The following is a 27500-nucleotide window of genomic DNA, read 5'->3' as shown; positions in this document are numbered from 1 at the left end:
GCTATACCATTGAAATATTTCTGATTGCTCGTCTGCTTTGCTTTGCCATCTATATCCTCCCCTGTGTCTCTGAATAAAGCACGTGTGCTTCTCACAGTCTCTGACTCTGTGTCACTCATTCTGAGAAAAGTTCCCCAGGGCCCTGATGAGAGATCAAACAGACACAGGCGAGGCAGAGGGTGGGACCAGAGGGACAGGATAAAAATAGGAATATTTTCCTTACAATATCTATGTTTAGACTTCTGTTTATATACTATCTATATTAATGGTATATATGGTATCTGAGCACCTGAGTAAATTATCCATGTTCCCTTTGCTGAGCCTGTACAGTGAGCCAATTTGATTCCACCTGAATGTCGAGCGATGTTTCACCCTCTTCTGAATATTGCTGAAGTTAAAACTCCAGCCCTTCATCTATATCTGCTAAACAAGAAACCTTGCCTTGCCTTCATCAGCTGGTGTGCTGAATATCATTCCTGCTAAATATCGGACTTTTGCTAATAGTGTACAGACACTATTAGCAGTCTTCATATTCCTCCTCTTCTTTCACTTATACTGGCCGCCCGTCCTGTCCTGTATTACATATACATTCTTTCTCCTCACATTCAAAGGTCTGCATGGTGTTGTCTTTTATCGGTTTATAACCCTTCTCACACTCCACTCGCAGAGCATCTCCTCGTTGTATCTCCTACTAGGCTGGCTCCTCTGTGTAGAACGACCTCTCCAGCCTCTGCAGGGCTGTTCGTCTAACACACCTCACTTAAAGTCTTACCTCATCATTCAATACTGTTGTACTTTCTCTACTTGTTGAATCTATCTTGGGTATGAGAAAGGCACTATCAGAGTGTTACAGACGATCAGGCATATTCCAGAATGGTTACCATGTGCGTTAAACGCAAAAATAACTCAAATGCACAGGCAGATATAACTCGTGACATATATGACAAGGTAGGGGACAATCTGTGCAAGGACTCGTTCTGTTTATCTCTGAGATGTTAGTGAGATGTTAGTGAGATGTTAGTGCAGGCTGAGTGCTTATCAAAGGCATTTCAGCTCATTCATTCCCATTTATGAATGACCCTGACAGAGAGGTTGGAGAAGCCATGAAGAACTGAAACCAGGTGCTCGGACCATCAAGTGAAGCCGGGCTAACTCTCTACGAACACACACACGTGGTTAATGTTTATTAGGAACTAAGCAACATGTCAACAGTCCTGAGAACAACAGAAAGAAACGAAGAAAGAAAGAGCCAGACATGGAGGTAAAGAGAGACGGAGAGAAAGAGTGGAAGAGAGAGAGGACACACAGTGTGTTACCTTCCTCAAACATATCACTGGCGCTCTGAAAGCTAGCACGCCTACCCTGAGGCCTGCTGCCGCTCTCTCCCACAAGCCTCTGCTTTACTTACGTTTCAAGAGATTACTTCAAGATGTGCTAGAGTGACTGTGTGTGTGTGTGTGTGTGTGTGAGTGTGTGTGTGTGTGTGTGTGTGTGTGTGTGTGTGTGTGTGTGTGTGTGCGTGTGTGTGTGTGTGCGCGTGCGATTGCGCAACAGAATAAGAGAAGTCACCTGGGCTGGCTGTTCTCAAAGCCACTATCTCAGCACCACGTCTCCAGCTTGGCTTAACCGTAGCCACTATCATACTCCTCCTGGTGGCCCGGCCTCGCCTGCTTACCCCGCGCATCACGGACACGGCCGCATTGGCACCGGAGACGCAGTTCTCACTTCTCGTCTGGAAAGGCCTGACGCATGGCCGCATCAGAAACCTGGCTCTTCTCAGCTGTCCACATCTTTCTGTGTATCTCTACTGTCTCTCGCTCCCACTCCCCTCTCTCTCTCTCTCTCTCTCTCTCTCTCCCACTCCTCTCTTCCTCTTACTCCCTCTCTCCCTCTCTCTCTCTCTCTGTCTGTTCTCCCTCTCTCCCCTCTATGCCTATAGCAGTATATTCAGAGATGAGAGGAATGTAACTTCTGCTTTTCAAAGGCTTTGGCAGCAGTGGTGATGCAGGCTGGGCTCAGAGAAGCACGCAGAGCTGCAGATCTGCAGAGCCACAGATGTATATCAGTCTTATCTGTGGCTAATAAATCTCAGCCGAAATCTTCCAAAGATCTGGCACTTAACCACCCCCCATCCTCTGCTACCCAGAAGAAAGAAGTGTGCTTTACTTCATCAAAACCAATGGTGCCTCGAGCTCGCTCCGAGGCTGCCGAAGCTTCATCCAGTACGTGCTTCTCGAGCTTTAGCCCGCATCGAGCTTACGCCGACATGTATGTGCTTCCCACCCAAGCTCTCCTCAACCTCTCAGTCCAACTCACTTTGGGGGGGATTTCAGCAGTGCCAGACGCTGTTTGGCGTGCAGCTAAAGCAGGCGCGAGAGGCGCGGCCCGATGGAGGACGTGCTCTGTTCTAGGCGCCACAGAACATCACTGAGAAGAGAACGCATGGAGCTTGGTTGCGAGTGATCAGAACGAGGGTTTACTTCATAGTCCATTTGTAAACAGACAGGATGAACACACAAAGTCGTTAATAGAATCTGGTTGTTAAGAGAATCTGGGAAAGGCAAAAAGAAAGGGAACAGCATAGGCGGAAAAAAGAAGTCACAGCAGGAAACATCTGTAGCACAGACATCAGAGCACTACAGGTCATGTGAGCCAGGGAGCAGACGCTCGCACAGGGCCCTGCTTGCCTGCAGGGGGCGCCGCATATAGCAGCCCAGAGTAGGGTATGAAGCTCAGGGCAGGTTAGTACCGACACCTCAGTCAGAGGTTACCTGGGCCCAGAGCTAATCTATAATCACTACCACACACGCACACACACACACACACACACACACACTCAGAGAATGTCATCCAGAAACCTTACTCCAAGCACAACACTGAAAAATCACCACCAGAAAATGCGGTGAAATGGGAGAGCATAAAAGAGATGAAATGAAAGAGAGAAAATAAAAGAGGAAAGTCCGCTTGCATGTGTCTGCGATCCTCCGCTGTTATGGATGGCAGACTAAACCGCTTTTCCCATTGTTTTTTCTGTTCGGCGGTTCGCGACACTAAAATCGCAGGCGCGATAAAACCACACCATGCAAAGCTGTTAATTGCTTGGAATCCAGACAAAGGAAAAGGAGAGAGAAGGTCGGAGAGGCTTTGGTTCTGGAGAGCCGAAAGGTGGCACGATCCCTCCAGTGCTGAGGTTGGGGGAACCTTCCACGTGGAGTGTTACTGGTCTTCCAGGCCCTCACTAGGAAGCGAAGAGTTACCGAACTGGTCCATCAGTGGCCTTTCACAATGCCGCGGAAGGGACTACGATATGACGTCCGTGCGTCTGTGCGTTACCATTGCGCACAGTGGCTGGACACCTTAAAGGGGTGTGAGGGAGACTGCACTTTACAGATTACTACAGATTACTACGTATCCTGATCTGAAATCATTCTTGGAAATATACCCATAAATGTGAACTCTTCGGAGATATGTTAATGCTTACTGCAAACCTTGCAATTAAATGCTGTCTCAGCTTGTAAAAATATTTCATTTCACTTTAAGCTGTTCCATGTGGGGCGTGCGGAGGATGCGTTCAACGCAGGGGGCTTTTCGGCCACTTAAAAACGTGTTCTGAGCTGCAGAGCTGGAACTGAAGGCTGAACAGAAGCGCAGGATTTCAGAGCAATGCAGACCCACCTCTGTGTGGACATCCCATTGCCTTCATTAGAAAGCTCCCAGTTAGCCTAATGAAAATAAACTCGGGGAGAGTCAAGTGATTCATTAAATGCACACAGAGGACTTTTAAAGAGACATTAATGATTAGAGATGGAGATATTTCCTAGTGCTGAAAGAGAGAGAGAGAGAGAGAGAGAGAGAGAGAGAGAGAGAGAGAGAGAGAGAGAGAGGGCAAGCCTAGACTGACCAAGAGCTTGGGTGCACCCTCCCGAGCTGGGATCAAAGTCTAAGCAAATCTCTTCCCTGGATTTACCTGTAGCTAAAGCCAATATATTCAGGATAAATGCTACAAGGCCCTCAACAGGAGCGTTAGCATGAGCTTGCGCGCGCAAGTTTGGGCGTGCACCAGGACCCAGTGGGCAGCGTTTCTGAGCGCCTTTCCGGAATCTTTTTTTTTTTTTTCCTGCTGCAAGCACGATAGCTGTGCGTCCGCTGCTAGAGCAGGCCAGGGATCCTGTGTGGCAGGAGCGCGTGCTCACGGCGAGCCGTGGGACTGGTCTACAAGCGCGTCTTCATTTCTCTTTCTGTCTGGCGGGCTCCTCCGTCTCCTGTCTCCTGCCCATCTGCCCGTGACCTGAGTAATTACCCGCGGAGCGCTCCGAGCCTTTCTGCATAATCCCCCCCTTTTCTCCGTTAGCACAAGCCGGTACGCCTGTGCAGGTACGCGCGGTGATGGAGAGGCTCACATCAGAGGAATGCGCGAGAGAAGGGAGAGAATGGGAGGAGCGGAGGGTGAGACGGAGGGAGAGACCTGCCCATGTGCTTTAGCAATCTACACCTGAACCGCGTCGGGCCTCTCCAGACTGCAACGGCCCCGTGTCAGGGCGTCTGTCCCAGGCAGCCTCAGCTGCCCTGCGGGTCACGACCTCTCGCTTCAAAGCGCAGAGCGTCTGTGGGGCTCGTTATTATCCTGCCACGCCCCGGCCGAGGGCGGCGGGGGATTCCGGCGCTCTCCAGCCCGATAGTGGGATTACACACGACTGCCTGCATAATGCGGCTCAAATGATCAGCAGTCAGAAAGGGGCACCAGAGGAAGAGGGAATGCGTGCAATGCAACAGAAGCGCAAGTCCCCCGGATCTGGAGGGGGCCGAAGGCTAGAACAGATAACGCAGCCTGTACAATTCATAAGGTCACAGACGAAAAACGCCAGTTTGGTGACCTTCCAGTGACACAAAATCCCCTTTTGCACTTCAGGATGGAAGTTAACGTATCTACTAGCAAGCACCTGTACGGCTTGGTTGGGAACATTGTAGGTTGGTATTTGTTTTATGGTGTTGAACTTCATAACAGTTTGTTGGGTGGATCCTAAGGACCGTTGTTTCCATATATACTGGAACATTTGAGAATTTCAGTTATAGATCCAAAACAGATCGGATCTTGTTAGCCTGTCCCATGGACACAAAGGACACACACGTATTTGTGTGTAAAGCACACAAATATACATGTTTATATAGATATCAGACACACAATGATAAAAGCAAATAGCTCCTACTAGCCGTTAGTTCCGTACGACATAACACGGGTCACCTGAAGCCCTGACCTGTGTTCTGAAACCCCATTCATAACCCTGTGTACACTAGTAACATTCATACATGATGGCATGTGTGTGAGTGTGTGAGCGTTCTCAATATTCACATTCATGAGGAAAAAAAGTATTAAATCATTCATTCTGTCATCCTCAAACATCTCCATTTATAAAGTTTACTGTCCTATACCATGTGATTAAGGAAATACATATATTTACGTATCGGGGGGTGGGGTTAAGTGGTTGTATGGAGTCCTTAGGAGAGACTGGTAGGCAGTAGGTAAATAGGTTGATAATCTAATTTCAGATTTCTCCCAGTGGATTCCCAACAAGCACAGATGAGTCTTTGTTCCTTATGGAACAATTCAGATAACGGCAGATGCTCACAGATAAAATGAGGCGTGGCTTAAATCAGTGAGGGGTGATCCAACACGGGAGTCAATGTTCAGGCAAAGGTCAGGACCGGATTCACAGAGGTAGCAGAGGCAGATAGCACCACAAATAGGATATAAACAGTCCAGGTTGAAATCCAGGAAGACAGTATGATAAGACAAACGGGACAGACAAAAACAGAGGAGCGCAATCGAACAAAGATCGGACATACCGTAAGACCCTCGGAAACGCCCGGTGTGCACTCACAGTTCAAGTGGCAATACTTCACAGAGTGTGTCTAGTAATGTGTAAATGAGTATCAGGTGATATTAACAGTCCGGTGATGATGAACGTGTGTATGGCTGGTGATTGGCCATTAGAATGGTGGGAGTCAGTTATCCAGGGAAACAGGTGGCATGACACCTTACATTTAACTACATTGCTACCATTGTAACAAACAGCAGTGATGTAATTAATGTCAATTGTTAGTAAAGTGTCAAAATAAAGTGTCAACAATATAAAAATAATTAATTCTGTCACTGTATCCACATGTCAACATAAAAACATAAACACGTCCGCTTGATATGCGCTTCTTCCTGACTCTCCTGTTCCTACCTATGGGGCACATGCATAAGAGGTGTGTATTAGTCTCAGCGCATTATAGCTCACCAAACCATTAGCACATTCAGCCCACAAGCCCTAGTTGTATACAAGCACACACACGCACACACGCATGCACACACACACACACACACACACACACACACACAGCTATTGTCTCATGTGGTATATCACTCGATGTGAGATAAGTGATGAGAAACAATAACACATTAGATTATATCACATTAGCACCATCAGGAGATGGAGAACAGGTATCAAGGTTCGCTTTTTTTAAAATAGATTTCCCAGTTAGGAAATTACAATTCCAACAGTTCCCACTGTGCATGAAAGCAACACAAGAGTGCAACAACTACATTAAACACACAGCACATAAGACAAACGCGTATCACGTCACAAGACATTTCCCGGAAAACGAGCGCACGGCCTGGACGTAGGGGCACAGGACGGCCGTGAGGACTGAAACAGCCCAGAGCCCAGAGGGTGCAGTCTGGCCTCCGACTTCCAGCTCTCTTGCAGATGAGCCCGGCATGTGTGAATCTTATGCGCAGTGCTGCTGTTTAGCCTAATCTGTCGGTTTGGTCATGCACGTGTGTCCTTCCTGATTTACAAAACGTAATTGCAATTATAGTCTTAATTGTCCTCTGAAGAAGAAGAGGGGTGGAGCGCACAAAGAAAAAACAAAACAGAGAATCTCATGCACTGTGAAGCGGCAGGGCAGTAACACTGTGAGAATAAACGCACGGTCTGCACTGCAGGAGAGCCACAATCGATTAACCTCATATGGAATCTCGCAACACTGATGAAGTCATACACATTTAAGCCTCTAGCCTCAAATCCTGAACCCCACCACCCCACCTCAGAAAAAAAAGAGTACCACTGCAGTACACAAGTCATAAATCACCTCACTGCTTGGCCTGATCATCCAAGCAGTTTAAGAAACAAAAGCCACACACACGCACACATCTGCAAGGCAACAGTCGCTCAGTCGCACAGCGGCTGAATTGCATTCAGACCTGCTGCTGCTACAAACAAAGCCGGTAATAAAAACCTCATCGGTGCTGCAGGTCTGTGCTATACACAAGCACAATAAGAGCCTTAGTTTTGGCTTCACACCTCCATTTGATGTCTCTGCCTCGTCTCCAGCCAAGCTTTGCAAAAAATGCCAGCAGAACTTCGCGATGTGAGGCGGTGGGGGTGGGGTGGTTCCTTTCTGATGTGCCTCAGCTTGACGTGGATACAGGCCTGAGATAGAGCTGGCAGGAGAGCATGAGATCCCGTGAGTACACGGACTTTACGGGCCTTGATGAGCACCGACTGGCGCTTGGCTCTTTCTCCCAGAGCCGTACATCGGTCGCGCTAAGTGCTCTGTCCCACTTCAGGTGATTCCTGTGGAAGCGGAGTAAATAACAGAAGTGACTACACCCCTGTGCAATACCGCTTACATGTCAGAGGATTCAAGATCGGATCACCTCTCAATAATTGAATCATTTTGAGAAGTAGAGTACTATCTCTTATGAACACTCAAAAACAAATACTTTAGAAATACTAGATTAAATATACAGGCCCCAAAGTAGAAACCCATGTGAGTACATTTGTGATCAAAGACACACCTCAGAAAAGCTGTGATCACTGAAACAAAATTGCATACCCTGTCATTTCAAATTAGTCTAATTGCATGAACATGGTTATAATTTTGAACCTGTTGGTTGTGTCTATCCGCATGTCCATCTCATGACCCCACATGCAAAAGAACTGTCAATTCTTGAAAACTCTGACTGTGAGAGCAAAGTGCATCAGACTTGGCACAGGGTTATTAGCGGAAACCAGAGTGTCTGTGATTGTTCGGACAGTGCAAAGCCAACCTCTATGGACGGCATCCAGGAAAAAAAAAATTTAAAAGGCTGCAAAATGGCAAGATGAAACTTTACTAAAGAATACGTAAGATGCCTGGTGAATATCAGGAGCACACTCACAGAAGGTCAGATGGGGTGAAGCATATTGGGCTGTGCGCCCGGCCAGGAAAGCCACACTGGAGCACAGGAGGAGTGGGATGACCTGGGGCTACGCAAGTTTTGGAGATAACATTTAAAGATGGCCCCATGAATGCCTGTGGAGATACCAAAACACTGCCACACAGTCCGAAGCTCGGCAGCGGAGGAATATCCCAGCACAACATTCCAAAGCACACTATTAAAATGACATAAGAGTTTCTAAAGAGCATGCACCTGGCCAAGTGTAACTAACACCTACCCAAGTGTGCTGCCTGACCTGAGTCCAACAGAACACCTTTGGGATATTTTAAAGCAAATGGTAGAAGCTCTCCAGTGAAGAGCAGCCAAACGAATATGAAGAGCAGCAGAACATCTCTCCAGAAATGTCTGCAACACCGGTGTCCTCCATACGGAGGAGGACTGAGTCTGTCGTCAAAAAGGTGGACATAAGAAAGAATGAAAAAATAAAGGATTTGAATCTCAGTAATGAAAAGTGTACTGAATTTGTCACATTGAGTTTCTACTGTGGTGCCTGTATTTTTAAAATAGTAAATCTAAACTACATTTTTATTATGCATAGTTTATAATATAATATACTATATTTTTATTATATTAAACTAGTTTTTATTATAGATAAGAAGAAATACCCTACTATAAGGGTAAAAAATTTGGAATCATTTGAAATTAAAGTGGTATTGCATTTCTGATGTATCCTGTGTCTGTGTGCTTATACATATCTTAAACAACAAATTTGTCTCAGTTGGACTCCCAACACCCTTATCACTTTCACTGTACTCACTCCACTACTTCAGATGAACTCACCGAAGGGTTTTGGTGCCCCAGGCTTTACTACTGGGCATAGCTCACCCTCGTTTATCTCATCTCCATTTGCTTCACTGTCGACCCTACCTTTGTTTTCTGAAACTCAAGCACCGAGGCAAATTGGAGTGGACATGTTGACAAAACGCTCTCAGGCCACGTGCAGTTCTCATGTCAGACACACTAACCTTGCACTTCTCTCAAAGCAAATAAACATTTGCCAGTGTTTGTGTTTTTGTTTTTTTTACTATTGGGAGAGTGTTAACAGCTCGAAGGCTTTCTTGATTCAAGTTTCGAGCAGATGCAGCTTCCACAGCAAAAATATTTCTTCGAGCAAAAAAAAAACGTAAAGGAAATGACTCCCACAAACATTTCCTCTAACGTGCAACAGACATCTGCCTTACATCACAGCACAGTGCCCCAAAACCTGTCTAAAATCCATGGGCGCATGAGCGTGTTATGATAGCGTCAGTTAGCGGGAGAGAGGGGCACCTCTGTTTCCTAACAGGGTGAGATTGGTGAGTCATGGATGGAGAGTGTCAATGTGTTTTTACTGTGCTAATTGAGTGCTAACAACATCCCTATGCATGAAGTTCATTTCCAGAACACTAAACCTTCTCATAAATGTCAGTGGAGAACACGCCTGGCACAGAGCAGACTGCCCTTCCAAGTAAACGTGCGGATCCTGTAGGCTGATCCGATACACAGAAGCGCTGAAACACACCAAATCTTTCCGAAAACACAATACTGCGGATGTATGTTGGAGATCAATACCATATACAGTGTGTTCTCAGGCTCAAATAATGAATACTTTACAAAAACCATTCACTTGGTTCAAAGAAAAATATACTTTTATTTTGAGAAAAGTAAATATACAATATTGTTATAGAAATTAAATGACCTACTAAGAGATACTTGTGTAGCTCACAAATCAGCAGAGAGGCTCTTTCAGTGTGCTTGTGGAAACTGTGGGAACGGACTACAGAAATACAAAAATCAGGAAAGGTTGAGAACAGATGTGTCTGAAGGGGGACAACTTATTTCACAAAGTCTTATGGCCCCTGTCTACGTATTTGAATTTGAATAGGATGTATTCATGTGATATACTTCGATATGCATGTGTGTGTATGTACATATGTTTCTGCATCGCTGACAGCGGGTGGCTGGCTGGACACCTCCCCGAGACTGGGTGGAGGGGGGGCCACATTGTTGCTCAGTCTGGTTTGGTTTATGGTGCACTTTAAAAATTATTGTCGGAGCACTTATAATTATATTGTAGGGTTGCTCCAATGCGCTAAACTTTACTGCTTGGAATTTCTGGATAGAAGACAGGTCTCCGTGAAAGGCAGTGTAGCAGCATAGGGAGGAAAAAAAAAAAAAAAAAAAAAAAAAAAATATATATATATATATATATATATATAAAATGAAATCAATAAAAGATAGCAGACGCAAGACGTGAAACAGGAAAGGGCTAGGACAGACTGATGGTAGTGACAGAGAGGACAGCCCAGTCACGTGACCCGTCCAGAGAGAAGAGAAGACAGGCGTACGCAAAGACATCGTGTCCGACTAAACCTGGTTCAGCTGGCAAATGTGCCAAATCGAGATGGCATATTTAGCACTGCTTGGCTGAGCAAGGCTGGTCCACTGTGGAAACAATCATCACGGCTCGGGGGAACACCATCTCTTCTGTCTCCCTCGCCGTGAAAGACGGGTTTTGTGCCCTCGGGAGAGAGAGACAGTCATACTCGCCACATCAAGAGCAGAGAACCGAACGCTGACACCGCCCGAGCCAAGCTGACACACCAACAATGCGGCTCTGGCCGGAGCCTTAAACTGCCTGCCAGGAGCTCTTTCATTTGTAAGAGCGCGAACAAGGATGATCTCTCAAACAATACTCCAGGAGATCCCCAGGGACCTTGGGAAGAGCGAGCAGCTTAAAGTCATTTGAAAATTATTTGAAATCATTTGAAAACCCATGTCACCTGCCTGTGGAAGTTCAACCCTAGAGCCATACAGGCAATAAAAAAAACCTCCAAAACAATACTAGTGGGTGTACAAAATCATAGCTGTCATAGTTATGGCTGGCAGTCAGCAACATATACAGTAATCAGCCCACTGCAGAGTTCCAAGGCCTGTGTGGGAGATATACATTGCAAATCCATTTATTCACCTGTTATCATTTGCTAACACTTTCGATACCAATCTGAGTGGCGCTGGAATGCAAAGGCAGAAACATGAAATCAGGCTCACATTATCGCTGCTGTAATTTAGCATTGGCTGGTATTATGTATCCTAGAGAAACTTCAGCTAAAGTAACACACACACACACACACACACACACACGCAGTCTTCACAGAGTACCGGGCACACAGTGATCAAACAGGCTTCAGTCAGATCATCAATCTTGCATTGCTCAATTTTGCAAAAAGAGCAGAAAAACGCAGGAATAATTCCATGTACTGGTTAAGTGCAGCACAGTCTGCTTTTGTCATCCTCGTGGCTTCCAAAAATGGGATAAACTAATACAAACTTTCTTAATGCAACAGTTATGACATGGTCAGCCTTAGTTTCAAAGGAAAAGCTATTAATCTGCAGACTAAAATGAAATACTCTATCCCCCCCCCACACACACACGCACACACGCACGCACGCGCGCGCGCACACACGCACGCACGCGCGCGCGCGCACACACACACACACAGGCAGATAAAAGCAATATGTCAAAATCCATGAAGAGAATCACTCATGAGCCATGTGTTTGACACCAGAGAAACCTACATTTCATATTAAACATAAGTTTATCATTTACTTCTAATAAGTGGTTTTCCATTAGAGACATATTTGGCATATTTAATGCAGATGTATCTTATTGTATATGTTCCAGTATCCCAATATTGTGATGGCAGAAATAACAAAGCAAAAAAACCAATGACCCTGAAAGGCCTTGAAACTTCATAAAAACATCAGCAAACTCCGATCCCTTAACATCATTCTTCTGTTATATGGCTTCTTCATCCAATGCCTTTTTTTTTCACTTTTTCTGAGAGAGCTGACAGCTTTAAGGCCATGAGTGATTCACAGATGATGGCATCTCAGCAGGGTCATTCCTCCTCCCTTCCTCATGCTCGCAAAACAATCCCAAGACCTGCAGCTGGAGAAGCTTCTCCAACCAAATAAATCCTGATTCACTTACTAAAAATCGGAGCTTACATTTCACAGAATGAGGCTTTTGGGAGCATGGCTGTGCACTCTTCCCGTGTGTTATCATGATCGTGCTTCACTAGGAATAATCAGATGAGAAGAGTGATGTCCTACACTGCCCTCTCTTAAACGGCTTTCTGACGAGCCCCGCGCATCACATGCCGACACTCCCGAACCTCTCCGTCCTGATAGGAAATCATATTTAGCCTAGCTGTGTCCATCACGCTAACAGACAGGTCCTGCTATTGGGTGGCGGGGAATCAGACTTACTCAGTCATTCAAGCGATGTGTGCATGTGTGTGTGTGTGTGTGTGTGTGCACGTGTATGTGTGTGTGAGATAGTGAGACGGAAAAACTTATATTCACTCCATGCAAGAAGAGTAGGAGAATGCCATCGAAAAAAGAGAGAGTGGAATTTCCATTCAATGGGGACCTTCCTCAGCTGCTTTAGGATTTCTGTTTGGCTCCGCTGATGGGCAGTTTGCTTCACTCCTTGTTGTCAGACCCTTCATCTTTCAGAGAGTGGACACTCCTGGGCACTATGGCTCCCAGCCGAGGCTGTGTTTACGCCAGCTTGGCAGATGGGTCTGGTGTGCCCCTACATGAGTCCTGTTTTGATCTTGCTCTTTGCGGGAGACTCACAGACAGCCTTTAGGGCCATGTCCTGAAGCATCTGTACAAGTCACCCCAAGTCACTACAATGTTCACTACAATCGCCCTGTTCATTCCTCTATTATATTCCACTATTATATTAATGGTGCATACAGCATTGTGTGTGTGCATCTGAGTAAGAGAGGTGACTCGCCACTTGTCTGGGACTTTTCTGTGAGTGTGTGTGCGAGTGTGTGTGTGCGCGCGAGTGGGTGTGTGTGTGTGTGTATACGTGTGTGTACGTGTGTGTGTGTGTGTGTGTGTGTGTGTGCACGTGTGTGCGTGCATGTATGGCTGATGCCTGATTCCTCAAGTGGATTTTGACATATTTCTTTAATTTGCCTCTGTGTGTGTGTGTGTGTGTGTGTGTTTTCGCATAGGCATCCTTCTTCTGTATTAGCAGGGCTATAAGTATTGGTCACTGCCAAGATGGCCCAGTCCCAGATTTAAATGAGAGGTCTTGCCACAGTTAATGATTAGTAATTACCCCCAAACACAGAGCTGCTACTGTTGAGCTCAGTGGTCCCTCGCTCAACAGGGATCAACTATCTGAGCACTCACCACCCACCAAAGCCTCGCATCATCATATATTAACCAAACGCCCCTCTTTTACTGCACAGTGTTTAGTGAGTTTACGTTATGTGTGTGTAAGTGCCTGTGGCAGGGTGCCCCGTGGAAAATCAGAGGTATGCCCCACTTCTGGAGTTTTACACAACAGCACTGCTCCACGCCGAGAGAACGCTGACTTCCGACAGAATGAGGGACCTACAGCCATCCGGCAGCTCCCGGGGGGGATATAGCTGATTAGCAGTGATGTGGAGACACCTAGAAAACTCAAAACCCATCAGTCTCATGGCCTCTCGGGGTTGGGGGAGGGAGGGGGTTGTATATATGTCCCTCTCGATATCAAATGGAAAAGACATAATTTACTCCAAAACAAAAGCCCCTGACTACTGCCTCAGGCATTCAGACCACAAGTGCTACAAAGCAGCAGCAGGCTGCGTGGCAGAGAACCTGGGAAAGCTCGCTGCCTCTTCCCGAGGAGTCTCCCGCTGACAGGAGCAGAGGAAAAGAACTCTGTTTACACTGCTCATTCCTGCCATCCCTGCGGCAAAATGGAGCACACTTTAATCCAGCCTGCTGCTCGTATTATCCTTCATTTTATATTCCATTTAATATGTACCTGGCTCTCGTCCCAGCTGGAAGGAGCGGGCTGTTAAATTACTGTGTTGTGATATGAGAGGAAGGTTCCTCTTCTGGTACAAGACGCCATTGTGTGAGTGCAAAAAAGATCCATTTCGATTTAAGTAGCCTCTCCTAGACGTAACATGATCAATTAGGCTATAGTATTCTCTAGTGAGAATGGGCCAGCGCTACTGAGGCAAATACTGTCTTAGGACCGAAATAAAAGGAAATGAACTCATCCTGAATATTCATCCATGGCAGGAATCATTTGAAATCACTACTAATATCCAGTATAAACATTACATTAAACACACAGACAGTACTAAAAAGCTACAGCGATTGTGTGATTGTGTAACTAATCATACACCCGACTGGGCAAACACTACTATGAATGTACTGCTGACATATACAGCCTGGTATTTTTTACCTGCATGACCTCTTTTCCGAGCTTAAGAACACCTTTCTCTCAGCAGCAGAAACTGTGGGTTTGAAGGACTGCGCGTGTGATCTCCTGAGGGCCACTTCTCCCCAAAACCTGAGCACATACGCTCTGCACTGCTTTCATACAGGGCGAGCGGCTCAGTCAGGGGGCGGAGCACCTGTGTGCAGGACCACAGCCTGAAGCTGGGCCCTGAGGGGCCCTGAGGGACCCTGGCCCCCAACTCTACTGCACACAGCCCTGCGAGACTTCTGATCTGTCCGCAGCGTCCAATCTAACACAACCCTCAGTTTTGAAGAACACACTCTCACTCTTCATCATCTATTCTGATGCACATGCACAGAGCATTAAACACACACACACACACACACACACACACAAACACACACATTAATTATTAATTAATTAATGATTATCCCCCACAACATATATACACATAGTTACAGGCATGCGCATGCACACACACACACACACACACACACACACACACACACACACACGCACGCACACACACACACACACACACACACACACACGCACGTACGCACGCACACACACACACACACGCATGCACGCACGCACGCACGTACGCACGCACACACACACACACACGCACACACATACACACACACAGTCTCTCTGTCTCTTTCTCTCCAACATACACTCACTTCAAGTCTATCATGCATGCCCACATACCTCAGGTATATATATATATCATTTTTAATTTTTTTTGGCTGGGGTACAGGAAGCTGACAACTTAGTGTACTCTAAGCAGAGAGGACGAGGGAGAAGAGAGAACAGATAGACACCCCCCACATTATGAGTCCCTCCACACCTTAGCTCTACACGCAAAGGCCCAGCCCTGCAAATACACCCCCCCACAGACCTCGGGCCCTCCCTCTGCCAGTTCAGGAAGTCCAGATAAATGCATAAACAAACAGGACTGTTGTCATTGGCCGGCTTGGCTTGTTTGAGAATACCTGCATATGTTTAGAGTGCCACTCTGAGCGCCAGAGCCACTGGCTATTTAGGTCAAACTCTAAATCTGAAAGTTTCTTTCACAGGCCCAGTCAGCAATGAATCGGGGCTTTTGCTGCAACCGAAATTAAATCAGAACTACCTGACAGGATTATACACGCCACATTTATCACTGTCTGTTTATATTGTCATGACAACTCTCCTAAACATGGATCAGTCCAGACATTTCAAAACATTCTGACAGACAGCCTACAATTATAAAGGTGGTCACCGAAACACCAAGACAGACATAACCGACAAATGCTAAGCCAATGTGAGCAGGATTTAAAACCCTTTTGTTATAGTGGGGGATATGATGAATATTGCCACTGTGTCTACCGTACGGTTCCAGCCTCTGGTTCTATAGTTATGCACACATAACCAGGACTGGACCTTTGTAGCACTACCTTGCGACCTTGCCAAGTCCTTCATGTTTTGAGGCACTAAGTTCATACTGTTGCTGTTTCTAATCGATCAGCCTGTAGAACACCTCTGATCAATAGAGCCACACATCACCAGACCACATTATCCCACCACCACAGAGACGCACAGTGTCCCCCACAAAAGTGACCCACACTTCAATGGGTCAGGGGTCGCGGAGGCTGGTCTAGACATCAAAGAAGGTCCGTTGCTACCGTGATTGACGTCACGCAGATCCAAAGCACCTCAGCATGGTTCTATTCTCTGAACAAAGGACTCTGTACAATAGCTCTTTCCTCCGGGCCAGAACCCAGAGCATTACAATGGAACAGAGCATCCCATCCCAATGACACGTCTGGTCCAGGGATATGATGTAAATTTGGTCTGTTGCTCTTGGGATGGGGAGAGATGCTGTGTTTTCTTTCTGGCTGATAGCTGGATGAGAAATAATACTTTCTTCTTTGTGCTCCACAAATAAATCACACACAGTGGCTCTCGGTCAGTCAGCAGCAGGTTCCCATCTCCTGAACAATGCCTCGTGTGTCACGTGTGTATTAGTCTGTGTTCAGCAGCAGCCTGCGGGTTTTAGGACAGAGAGAAGCAGTGAAATTGTTTTTCTCTCCATCTGTACTAAACCACACCCACACACACACTCGGTCTCTCTCTCTAACCTCCTCTCTGTACTGCCGGACTTTCCTCTGGGCCAAAACCCAGCACAGTACAATGGGAAAGTCCCGAGTCCAATGGCATGGTGAGTCCAGGGCCATGTTTTGAGTTTGGCCTGTTGTTCTTGGGTGCAGTGAGAGCCTGTGGAGGAAGACAGCTTTCTGTACTATTGCCCTTGGTCGCTCAACAGCTGATGCAGCTCCATAGATACTCATCTCCTGAATAATAGCTCATGTGTCATATGCATATAATCCACGTTCTTTAGACCAAAGGGTGAGAGGGTTTTTCTCTCCATACACACACACACACACACACACACACACACAATAACAAAGTAATTCTCTTCATTTCTCTATTCAAAATGGCTCATTCAATGTGACAGTGTGCACTACTGCACTGCAGACGTGAATGGAGAACAGATCCTTAGGTTCTCTGGCCAGGTGGAGAGTTACAAAATACTTCAACCTCACCCTCATGGTAAAATAACCTCAACCTCACCCTCATGGTAAAATAACTTCAACCTCATGGTAGAGTAACCCAACCTCATGCAAAATAACCCAGCCTCAATCTCATGGCAAAATAACCCCAACCTCAACTTCATGGTAAAATAACCCTAGCCTCAACCGCATGGCAAAATAACCCCAACCACAACCTCATGGTAAAATAACCTCGAACTCAATCTCATGGTAAAATAACCTTGACCTCAACCTCATGGTAAAACAACCCATCCTCAACCTCATGGTAAAATAACCCAGCCTCAACCTCATGGTAAAATAACCCCAGGCCCAACCTAATGGTAAAACAACCTCAACCTCAACCTCATGGTAAAATATCCTCAACCTCATGGTAAAATGACCCAGCCTCAACCCCATGGTAAACTTGCCAATAGCAGACCAATCACCACAGCCTGTCCTTATCAAATCCAAACTCAATAACACCTCACAAAACATTCTCCACATAGTGTAATATTGGGCTCAAAACAATTCAAACAAACATTGGTTACCATATAAAAATATCTTATTACTCCAATAATTGACTTAAGAGTTTGGCATTCAAATTGAAACTGAAATGAAACCTGACATTTTACAGCAACAAGTTATCAATGAACATAAACTTCATTTTTCAAAGTAAAAATAATAATATATGTAAAGCATGTAACCAATATACTTTAATGGACTTGAAATTACTGCAGCAGTTCAGTATCCTGTGACTGGGCACCTGCACAAATACATCTCCCTGTGTCTTATTTCATATTAGATCTCGTAACCTGTGACTTCACTCCATGAAATTACAGAGTCTGTAATAAATATACCCTGAATATGTGATTAGGTGGTGAAGGCCTTCACGTCTGACTGAGCTCTTTGAAATTAAAATTTAATATTAGAGCTTTTTTCCCCTGAAGTGACAGGAAGCATGATACGGCATGACACTAGTTCAGTGGGATACCAAAGGACCTGCCTTATCCTTTAGGGTACACGCTGAGACAAAGATCCAGTTCTCATATCATAAAATATCATCCATAAATACACAAGGCACTTTACAGGTGTGACAACCAATCTAAAAGCACTTTGAATTTGCATTTTAAATACAGCATAAAATATCTGCCAAGGGATATACATTATATGAGATCTGGATAATGTCACAATAACATGTAGGTGTAAACTAATCACATTAGTGAACACACACACACACACACACACACACACACACATACCCCATTATTGTGAGCATTATGACCGCTGACACACACCCCTCTGTAAACCCACATCATTCTGTCACAGGAAGAGTAGCCCCTTTACACACTGTGGGAGGATTAATAGTGAACACATGTTGGGGGTGGCGCTTGGACTGCCGGTGACCATACCATAGGATTAGTGGGAAGATCCGTATGGAAACGGTTCTCCTCTTCTTCCCCTTATCCCTATCTCCTCCTCTCGGCCCAGACCATTGGTCGCTCCCTGTCCCAGTCCCTGCGGGAGGCAAGCGCTCTGAAAAAGTGGGCGAGTAGGGCTCCCACTGGCCACTAAACCCTTGTCAGTCTCACCTGGAGTTTTTACAGTGGTCTGGAAGGGATACCACTCTTATGTTTTTACCTCGACTCCTTTGTAAAGATGAGTGGCGTCAGAACAGTTCCGGAGGCAACAGGTTGCAGAATTCAGCTTAAATTATTTTTTTCCTGTTCCAACATTGAAGCCTTTCTTCATTGCAGAGAGCTCCCTTGTCGCAAAAGTAATGGATTCGGTTTTGCCAGGCAACAGACATTAAACTAGAGTGCATAAATGGCAAGTTTTTCCTCCCTAGGAACAAGAGAAAGCAAGAGAGTGCAAAAGAGAATGAGAGAGAGAGAGAGAGAGAGAGAGAGAGAGAGAGAAATACAGCATGAGACCGAGACAGAGAGAAAGAGAGAACCCAGGAGCTGGACCAAATAACAGAGAGATGCAGGCAGAGGTCAAAGAAAACAACAACAAACAGAATAGAATAAAAGCAAAGTTAAACCTGAGAATATAACAATGCAATGTGGATGGAGTCTTGGAGAGCAGCTACACACGAAAATTGGAACTTTTCAAAAGTTGTGACACGGAGCTAAACTCTATCTGAGACAAAAAGAAGTGGATAAGGCAGGATAATAAAATGTAGAGAGAGAACGATATAACAGCAGTGAGACACTGCAGCACCATCTCAACAGATCTGTGCAAGGACAAATACAGAGAGAACCAAATAGTCCCGAATGGCTTGTGGCTCTCTGAACCTGATCTTCTATCTCCTCGCGTTAAAATTATTCCTACTTCATGGCCAAACACATTGGCAAAGTTCATTATTAAGGATAATGTGCGCACTTCAAATGCTGTGTATTTTCTGTTTCTACAGCTGGGTGGTGTAAAAAGCACATAGAGTCTTTCTCAAGGGTGAAGTAAACTGTATCCCTTTCTTTGGTTCACAGCTTTATTGACAGACTCCTTTCCCCGACCAGAGCAATACATCACCCCAGGAGGCCGAAAGGAAAAAGACCATTAAAGAGCCGAGGATTTGGAGGTGAACAGACCTTAGCCTACGAGGCAGGCCCGTGTGTGACCTCAGCTTCTGTGGTGCAAATTATCCCCATAATTACTCGGGATATATTCCCTCACATTAAAAGCAATGTACTCAACTCTTTTACAGCCAGTGGAAAAAAATGTTCTTGTTGTTTTTATGTTATGACTTCCATTTTCTTCCCATGGACGAGAATGCGGGGCTGCCAGCAGTTGTGAAAAGGTACAGCAGATTCATGTTTTAGTTAGAGGTGATGATTGCAGCTTGGCTGAGACGGGAGAATCAGATGCACGGCACTGAGACACAGTGAAAGAGATTCACAGAAAGAGAGATGTACAACTGCCACTAATAGCAAAGTGTAAGTAGAATTGTCACTGCTTAACACCACAAGCTAGAAAATGTTTGACTTGGAACAAGAAGAAGGTTTTTGGTAATTTGGACTACAAGTGAAGTGCAGTGGTAGCTCAGTGGTTATGGTACTTGACTTGTAATTGGAAGGTTGCTGGTTCAAGTACCACCACTGCCAAGTTGCCACTGTGGGGCCCCTGAGCAAGACCCTTAATCCTCAGCTACTCAAGATGTACTCAGTCAATTGTAACTTGCTTTGGATAAAAGTGTCAGGTAAGTGTCCCAATCACAGGAGCCAGTATATCAATCCATTAGTCGCCCAGTTAGAGGCTTTTATTGAGCAAAACCTCCACAGTGTCAACACATTGCCCAGATATGCTGCCAGGCTTACTCTGCTTAGCAGTTCATCACATTGATTTGCTCTGCTCTTTCTGATAATAGCTAATGTCTCCTTGTGGACATCAAAGAAAGGTACACTGTGAGAAGCCTGCAAGATTTAAACCCTAAAGACGTGAATAAAAGCTTGTTTTCATACCTCATTTTATTTGCACATTTTTAAACGTTCCTAAAACAATAATCAGAAAACATCATAATCCATAAATGTTAGCTACTACCATATAAACTTTATAAACCTTCTATCATATCAGATAGATAAAAGAAAAGATGCAAACGTTATTAAAGTGCCTCTCTGAAACCAACATTAACTGCGGCATGGAGACCTTGGATACGGATCATGTTTACAAATGTAAGAAACCATTCACACCATAGCTTACTGAATAACTTAATGTAATAAATGTCTGATGCAGGTGTTCCTTTGAAAGCTGAGGTATGTTTTAGCCACACCAAATCAAAGTCGGCAATTTATAGTGTCTGATTCAGCATTTTCACTGATATAGAGTAGCTTTAGTGCACTGAAATAAAATGCAGATTTTCTCAAAAGCTGCATCCACTACTCTCAAACAGTTTGAAGTCCCGTGTTGTCCCATCTCCCGTAATGTCGATACCAGTTGCTTCCCTGTGGCATAGAGAAATGTGATTATGTAATGATATGCTTGGCTAGCTTTTTCAAGCCCCTGGGAGTGGGAGAGAGGCAGAAATGCTCCATTGATCCGCAGTGCTGCAGAGCCACGGCGGGGTTCCGCACAGGCTGGCCAGCTTTCCTGACCTCTGTGGGTGCTGCTCCGCCTCCGCCTCCACACACCAACGTTCTCTCTCTTCTGCTTCCCTTTCGGTCGTCTGCCCCCTCTTCTTCCCTCCTGTGATAGGGAAATGGCTGCTCTTTGTCTTTTCCAGACCGGATTCTGTTTTCACCTAGACGCCTCATCTGGCTTCTCTGGCTGCGTGTGTGTGTGTGGATGCAGGTTTGAACGGCTGCCGCGCCGGCGACCGGACCTCGGGACATTTACCGCGTGCCAAGGATGGGCCGATAAGCTTAACGCAGGGGACAGGAAATGGACGGTTTCACAGGACACACAAATATAAAGTAACACTTAAACATGTTAGAATGCTATTGTTCCTCTTCTTCTCCCTCTTACCAAAACACTTCACCCATAAACTGCACTTCAGGCATGTCCAATATCACATCCAATCATTCAGTGCAAAGCTCTCGAGCGTGAGCCAAAAAGAAACCTCCGAAAAACTTTCCACATGGTCTTTTTATTTCCTGAATCTCAGCCTGATTATTCCACATTATTCAAACAATCTCCCATTTTCCCCTTCACGTAATTCCACTCTGCTGTACTCCCTCCCCACTGTGGCCCAATTTTTCCACAACACTCCTCTGTCCAGATCCACTCTCAACCAATGTTCAGCCTGTCCTTTTCTACATCATTACCACTCAAATGGTGAAACAGCTCTGATGTGTTCTGTATTTACCGCCTGAAGCAAGCCGGTTGCCCCATCACACTCACATGCATTACACCTAATACATCTGAGATGACAACAACTGTCAGCACCCTTATAATTTGGTAGTTTCCATCCTAAAGCTATGAATACCCATCCTTTCTGTGGAGTAACAAGGCGTAACGTATGTGACATGAAAACACACACGTTTGCCTGCACAAGTCTGTGCCTCTGCACTGAGGGTTTGATGCATTTCTCATAGTGGATTTCTACAAAACCTCCATATGTACATCTGCAAAAACCAAAATATTTCCTTAACTCCACATGCTAATGTCCTCTGTCTGCTGATCACTCCTTTCGATACCGAGAGATTAGAAACACATCAGGCTGCCATACTGGAACTTCGTCTGAAAAAAAAACAATGCTTATCTATGCATGTAAAATACACATTTTTACAGAAACTGCAGAAAAGCCTGTGTGCTACTACAACACAATTTCATTTGAAGTGTATGTAAACTATATGTGTAAGGTTTTATTTAATTACTTTAAAAGTTATGAGAGTAGCATGTCCATGGATCCTCAAGCATTAGTTAAGGGATCTTTAGCTAAGTTAGGTGGTTTTTGCTCTTTTTCAGCTAAATTTATGATTTGATGAAGTTCGATCTAATTTACAAGTGCAAGTTTTCTAGTCCAATTCCCACACGTCATCTAGGTTATTTGACTTGGTATTTTATTCAATAACTGACTTTGTACATGATGGTAGATATGTTTTGCCAAAGCACTAGAACAGTATGTTTTAGACGGTATATTATAGATTGAGAAAAGAATCTCTTAAACAATACATATTTAGAAAAATCAGATGTTCTGTATAGAAACCAAAAAATGCCTTGGCCTGTCATGTACCTTTGAGGAAAAGACATTTAAGAGTTGAAGAATAGCAGTGTAAGTCAGTGGGGGATACTGCCAGAGGTACAGGTGTCTTCAGAAGTGCGCTCCTTCCAGCTACCTGGGTTTCTAATATTGTATATCTGTAGTACAGCTCCTGTGGTACAGCCATAGACTTGCCTACATTGTGTTCCAACTACAGACACTAGTGTTGAATGGCTGCTTCTGTGGAGTGCGTGCACATGAGCACAACCAGGTGAGATACGAGGAGTGCTCGTGAGACTGGAGTCCAGCCACAGTCCAGCACTGCTCCCAGTGGCAGGATCGAGGCAGCTGGAGGCAGCAGGAGGCAATGGGAGGCAGCTGGAGGCAGCACAGTCCTTCCTGCTGGACAGACATTTGGGTTTTACTACTGTTGGCTCGTGCTCTTACTTAACGCTCTTTGCTTTTACACACCCAGTACATCCATTAGCTGCCTCTGAATGCGAGGACCACATGCTGTGATGTGCACACCAGCCACCTGTGCCACAGGGTCCTAACACATCCACTCCAACCTGCACCTGAAGAGCATGTGGAGAGGGCCGTTTTCGTATCCAAGCATGTCCCAGATCCCTAATCCACAAGGCAGCGTTTCCTGTTCTTTTGAATATGCGTCACACATTTCCCATTGGTTGTGTGCGTGTTCTATGCATTCTGCAGCGTTCTGGAGTCCTTTGCGCATACAGATCGGGAGCGGGGCCCCGTTCGGGCCAGCGCGGGGGGTCCTATGCCAGCACGGCTGTCCTCGCCGCGCCCGGCAGGAACATGTGCGATGCAGCTGAACAAACAGGCAACGCATTTGGCAGCACGTCTCCCACCAAGCTCGGACGCCCTGCACACAATGCAGGGTGATGTCATGCAACATGACTACGCAACGCACAGGCCTGAGCAGCTCAGCTCCAATGGAGGCAGGCTGCCAGACGGGCTCGGGTGTCACCCACATCACTGCCACAGCTCTGGCTGCGCTTTCCAGCGAAGGCTCGGCCGGCGTGCGGCACGGTGAGGACGCATTGGTTGAGCGCCCCAGCCCGAACCATATTAACACCCTCACACCCTCACACTCCAGGGATAATTCCAGGCAACAAACAGCAGTGCTGGGGTCCCCTAGGAGGACATTCTATGTTTAGACACACACACACACACACACACACACACAAACACAAACACACACTGCAAAGGCTGTAATCCTCGTGTGCCCCCCGTGCACACTGCTCTATGAATTCGGAGCCCTCGTGAGCAGTCACTATCGTTGTGCCCCATCTGTCTGTCCGTGCATAGGCAGCCAAGACAATTCCCAACATACTGCAAGGCTCTGGAGTTTGTAGGGGGGCCAGAGAGAGATGGAGAGAAAGGTAGAGAGAGGGAAAAGGAGGGAGAAAGAATGTATGTATTATTCAGTACCTCTACCACTCTAAGCCGTATCTGCTTTATGTGCTAGCATGCTGTCTACTAAACACCATCTGCTTTGTATGCATCTAAGTGTGCTGTTTAAAATGCTTGTGCATGGTCCAGTGCATTATGGTACCACAGCCTGGGAGTCCATTTCCCCGACGCTGCCCCACCACCCCCACCACCTCTCCACCACCCGCACTCATACCACCAGCGCTATTTAAGAGGCATTGTGGAGTCTGACTGGGGCAGCTGATGGAGAAAACAGAAAACACTAAGGGGGGCAGGAGGCCTAACTATTCCAGCTGGGAGCAGGAGGGAAGGGATCTGGTTTTAGAGAGAAACCCAGGAACAGGAAGGGACCAGTTAATGGCACACGCAGGCGTGGAGGGGTGGAGCACCAGGAACCCCGAGTGCACAAACCCTTTAAAACACATGCTAAATCTGGATTCATCACACTTACATCACAGTGTAATCGGCACCGGTTGAGTTAAATGGGAGTACATTCTCGTTAACGCTATCAACATAGAAAACTGCAAGTTTAGAAAATAATAAAATGTTTAAAAAGTCTGAGATATTTTCAAATGTTCAAAAAGTCTGTGTGTGTGTGTGTGTGTTCAAAAGAATGATACTGTAAGATAACACGTGGTTACTGTGTTACTGAAAGGTTTGAAAGGAGTTTCATTTCTCTCTGCTATCAGCAGCTTCTGAGTTTGTATAACTGATCTCTATATATATAGTCTAGTGCAAGAAAGGCACCCTGGAAAGTTTACAGCAAACATTCGGGGAAGAGAAAACCTGGTAGATAAATATACCCAAAATAAGACAATTATTTTTATAAAGCAAACGGCACATTTTCCCCTCCAAAAAAAGCTGCAGAAAATCCAGGAGTTCAAAATGGTTGGTGTCCGTCACAGTAGCGGAGAGCGAGGGAGTCTCTGCTTTCTCCTGGATACACAAACAATGGGGCTTTAAAGTCTAAATGCTTTTAACAGCTCCGCTCCCGGCTTGCCAGGCCTGGGGGTGTTCTCCTGCCTTTCCTGTGTGCCTAAATGCATTTCCCAGAAAAGCTCCCGGTCAATCAAATGCCAAACTCCAAACTCCAATGGCAACTCGGAATTCTTCGCTGGCTCTCATCTCCATCCATGGTGCATCTTAATCAATAATGCAAAAGGTCGCAGGACTTGTGTGAAAGGTCAATTTTATTGCTCTGGAAGGAAAACAGCACAAACAGCGGAGTAAGGAGCAGGCAGCGGAATCTCAGGTCTATGCTCGGAATAATGCTTGGAATGCCGCACGCCCCGGCACATAGCCGTCGGGGTCTACTATGTTGCTGCCCGGCATGTCAGCGATAGCAGAGGGCTGATGGATATTAGGACCCGGAGTGGGGTTGCAGATTCCACACAAGGCCTGTGAGAGACCCTGACACAGAGCTACCGACATGCTGCTGACTTCACACACAGCGTTTCCAGAAGGGCCCCTGGTTTGGCTTTTTAGCGGGGCCATAAAAATACATTAGTAATGAAGTATCTGGTGCAATGGCTGAATTGAAAACTTGCAACACAGTCTACTTTGCTGGTTTGGAACAAACTGCTAACCAAAATAGCAGAATAGCATTTAAAAAAAAAAAAAGTTAAAAAATGAACTTGGCTTTGGTTTTATTTATCAAATGATGGGGGAATTTTTGCTGTTATTAAAAGAACGTGATGAAAAAATGATCAATAAAGAGCGCTGGAGGCAAGGGAGAGTGAAAATATTTGAGATGGTCATGCTTTTCTCAACATTCCCAGACGACAGGACAACACACTGCACTTGTTAAACTTGCTTACTTCTTTCAACAATTTCACTGTTTTTAACAAGGCCAAAAGGAACCTTGGATGTGGAGAAATGGATCTTTATGTAAATTATGCAGTGGCAGATTCAGATCATTCACATGTCCATGGTGCCATTTACTGGGAGTGATAGCGCTGTGTATGCAGCATGTGTGTGTGTGTTTGTGTATGTAGGTGTGTTTGTTGATTTGTTTACATTTTTGCTTGTTTACACAAATGAAAGCTGTGTGGTTTCAGCTAATCTGGCCTCTGTGTGTGCGTGCGTGTGTGTGGCTGTGTCTGAGCATGTGTGCGTGCGTGTGTGTCTGTGTGTGTGTGTGCTTCTGTGAGTGTGTGTGAATGAGAGGAGGAGAGCCAGAACTTGGCAAAGACAGAAGGCCTTCCTGTTTTTCCCCAAAATCTATCTGCGTTAGGACTCCAAGACCAGGCTAAATCCCTCCAAAGCCCTGGTGCTGGGTGGAGTGGTTGGAGCAGGGCTCCTGGGTGGAGAGCTCAGGTGGATCACGCGTGGTGGCACGCGGCCCACTTTCCGGTCCCTCCGCCCAGCATTCCACTGAGCCCCACGGCCACATGCGGCTCTCTGCTCCTACACTCGCGCTCCTCTTCTAAGGCCGAACCCGAACGCTCTCACGCATTTCCTCCACTGAACTGCCTGTCCTGTGTGCGTATGTGAGGGCGGGCAATTCTCTCTGCTCGGTTATCTTAGGGCGGTCACATTTGTTCCTTCCACTGTTTAGGTTTCTTTCTTCGCCGTTTCCATTTTGAATCTTTATTTCTTAACACCCTCCTGTTTCTAGTGCTTCTTCCTCCTCTTCAGCAAACCGTGTGCACCTGCAAGTCCCGCAAACAAGGGAACACCTCTGGATGAGGTCAGAGCAGACCGTCCGGCCGAGCCAAAGCCAGGCTCCGTTTAACAGCCCTGTGAAAGTGCTGAGCTCGAGGGGCCCTCGCGTGACCCCACTGGGCAGCGTCCGGTGTGACGTGATGGCAGACAGGCGTCTCAGCCTCTGCGCTGCAGCCTGGCGCGTAACCGGCATGAGTGCAGAAGTAAGTAGCAGAGCCTGACTGGTGTCGCGCGCCGACTGCACACTGTGCTGAGCTTTTATATTGCACACACACACACACGGGCAAGTTTTACTGAGCCTGATGCCAGACCCAGGCCCTGTTCTGTTATAGGACAGAATGACCAATCAGGATTACGAACACGGGAGCTGCATGAGCAGTTAGCCTTGTGTTATGGGAAAGAAAAATAGAGGCAGAGAAAATCATTAGTCATCCATTTACTGTCACATCTCTCTCGCTCTCTCTCTGTCTCTCATATAATTGGTCAACCTCTCAAACCAGATTGCGGCCTGCTGACTTGTGTTCTTAGAGTAGGCCAAGCCAGTAAAAGCCATATTCATGCATAAACAGACAGCAGAACCTCTGGGGAGAGGAGAGAGAGTCATAAGGTCTTGGCATGCTTGTGTGCGTGTGTGTGTGTGTGTGTGTGTGTGTGTGTGTGTGTGAG

At 46.0% G+C, this 27500-nt stretch overlaps 1 protein-coding gene across 16 annotated transcripts in view; it reads right to left on the bottom strand.

The window, feature by feature from the left end:
- The window catches only part of znf469 (zinc finger protein 469), a 185001-nt gene that overhangs the window by 121094 nt on the left and 36407 nt on the right, over window positions 1-27500 (bottom strand). The window lies entirely within an intron of this gene.

This window comes from Electrophorus electricus, chromosome 4, assembly GCF_041902795.1.
Source record: "Electrophorus electricus isolate QZ-2024a chromosome 4, ASM4190279v1, whole genome shotgun sequence".
Lineage (NCBI taxonomy): Eukaryota > Metazoa > Chordata > Actinopteri > Gymnotiformes > Gymnotidae > Electrophorus > Electrophorus electricus.
Note: the sequence above shows the minus strand (reverse complement) of the source record. Positions and strands in the feature narration are given on the sequence as shown.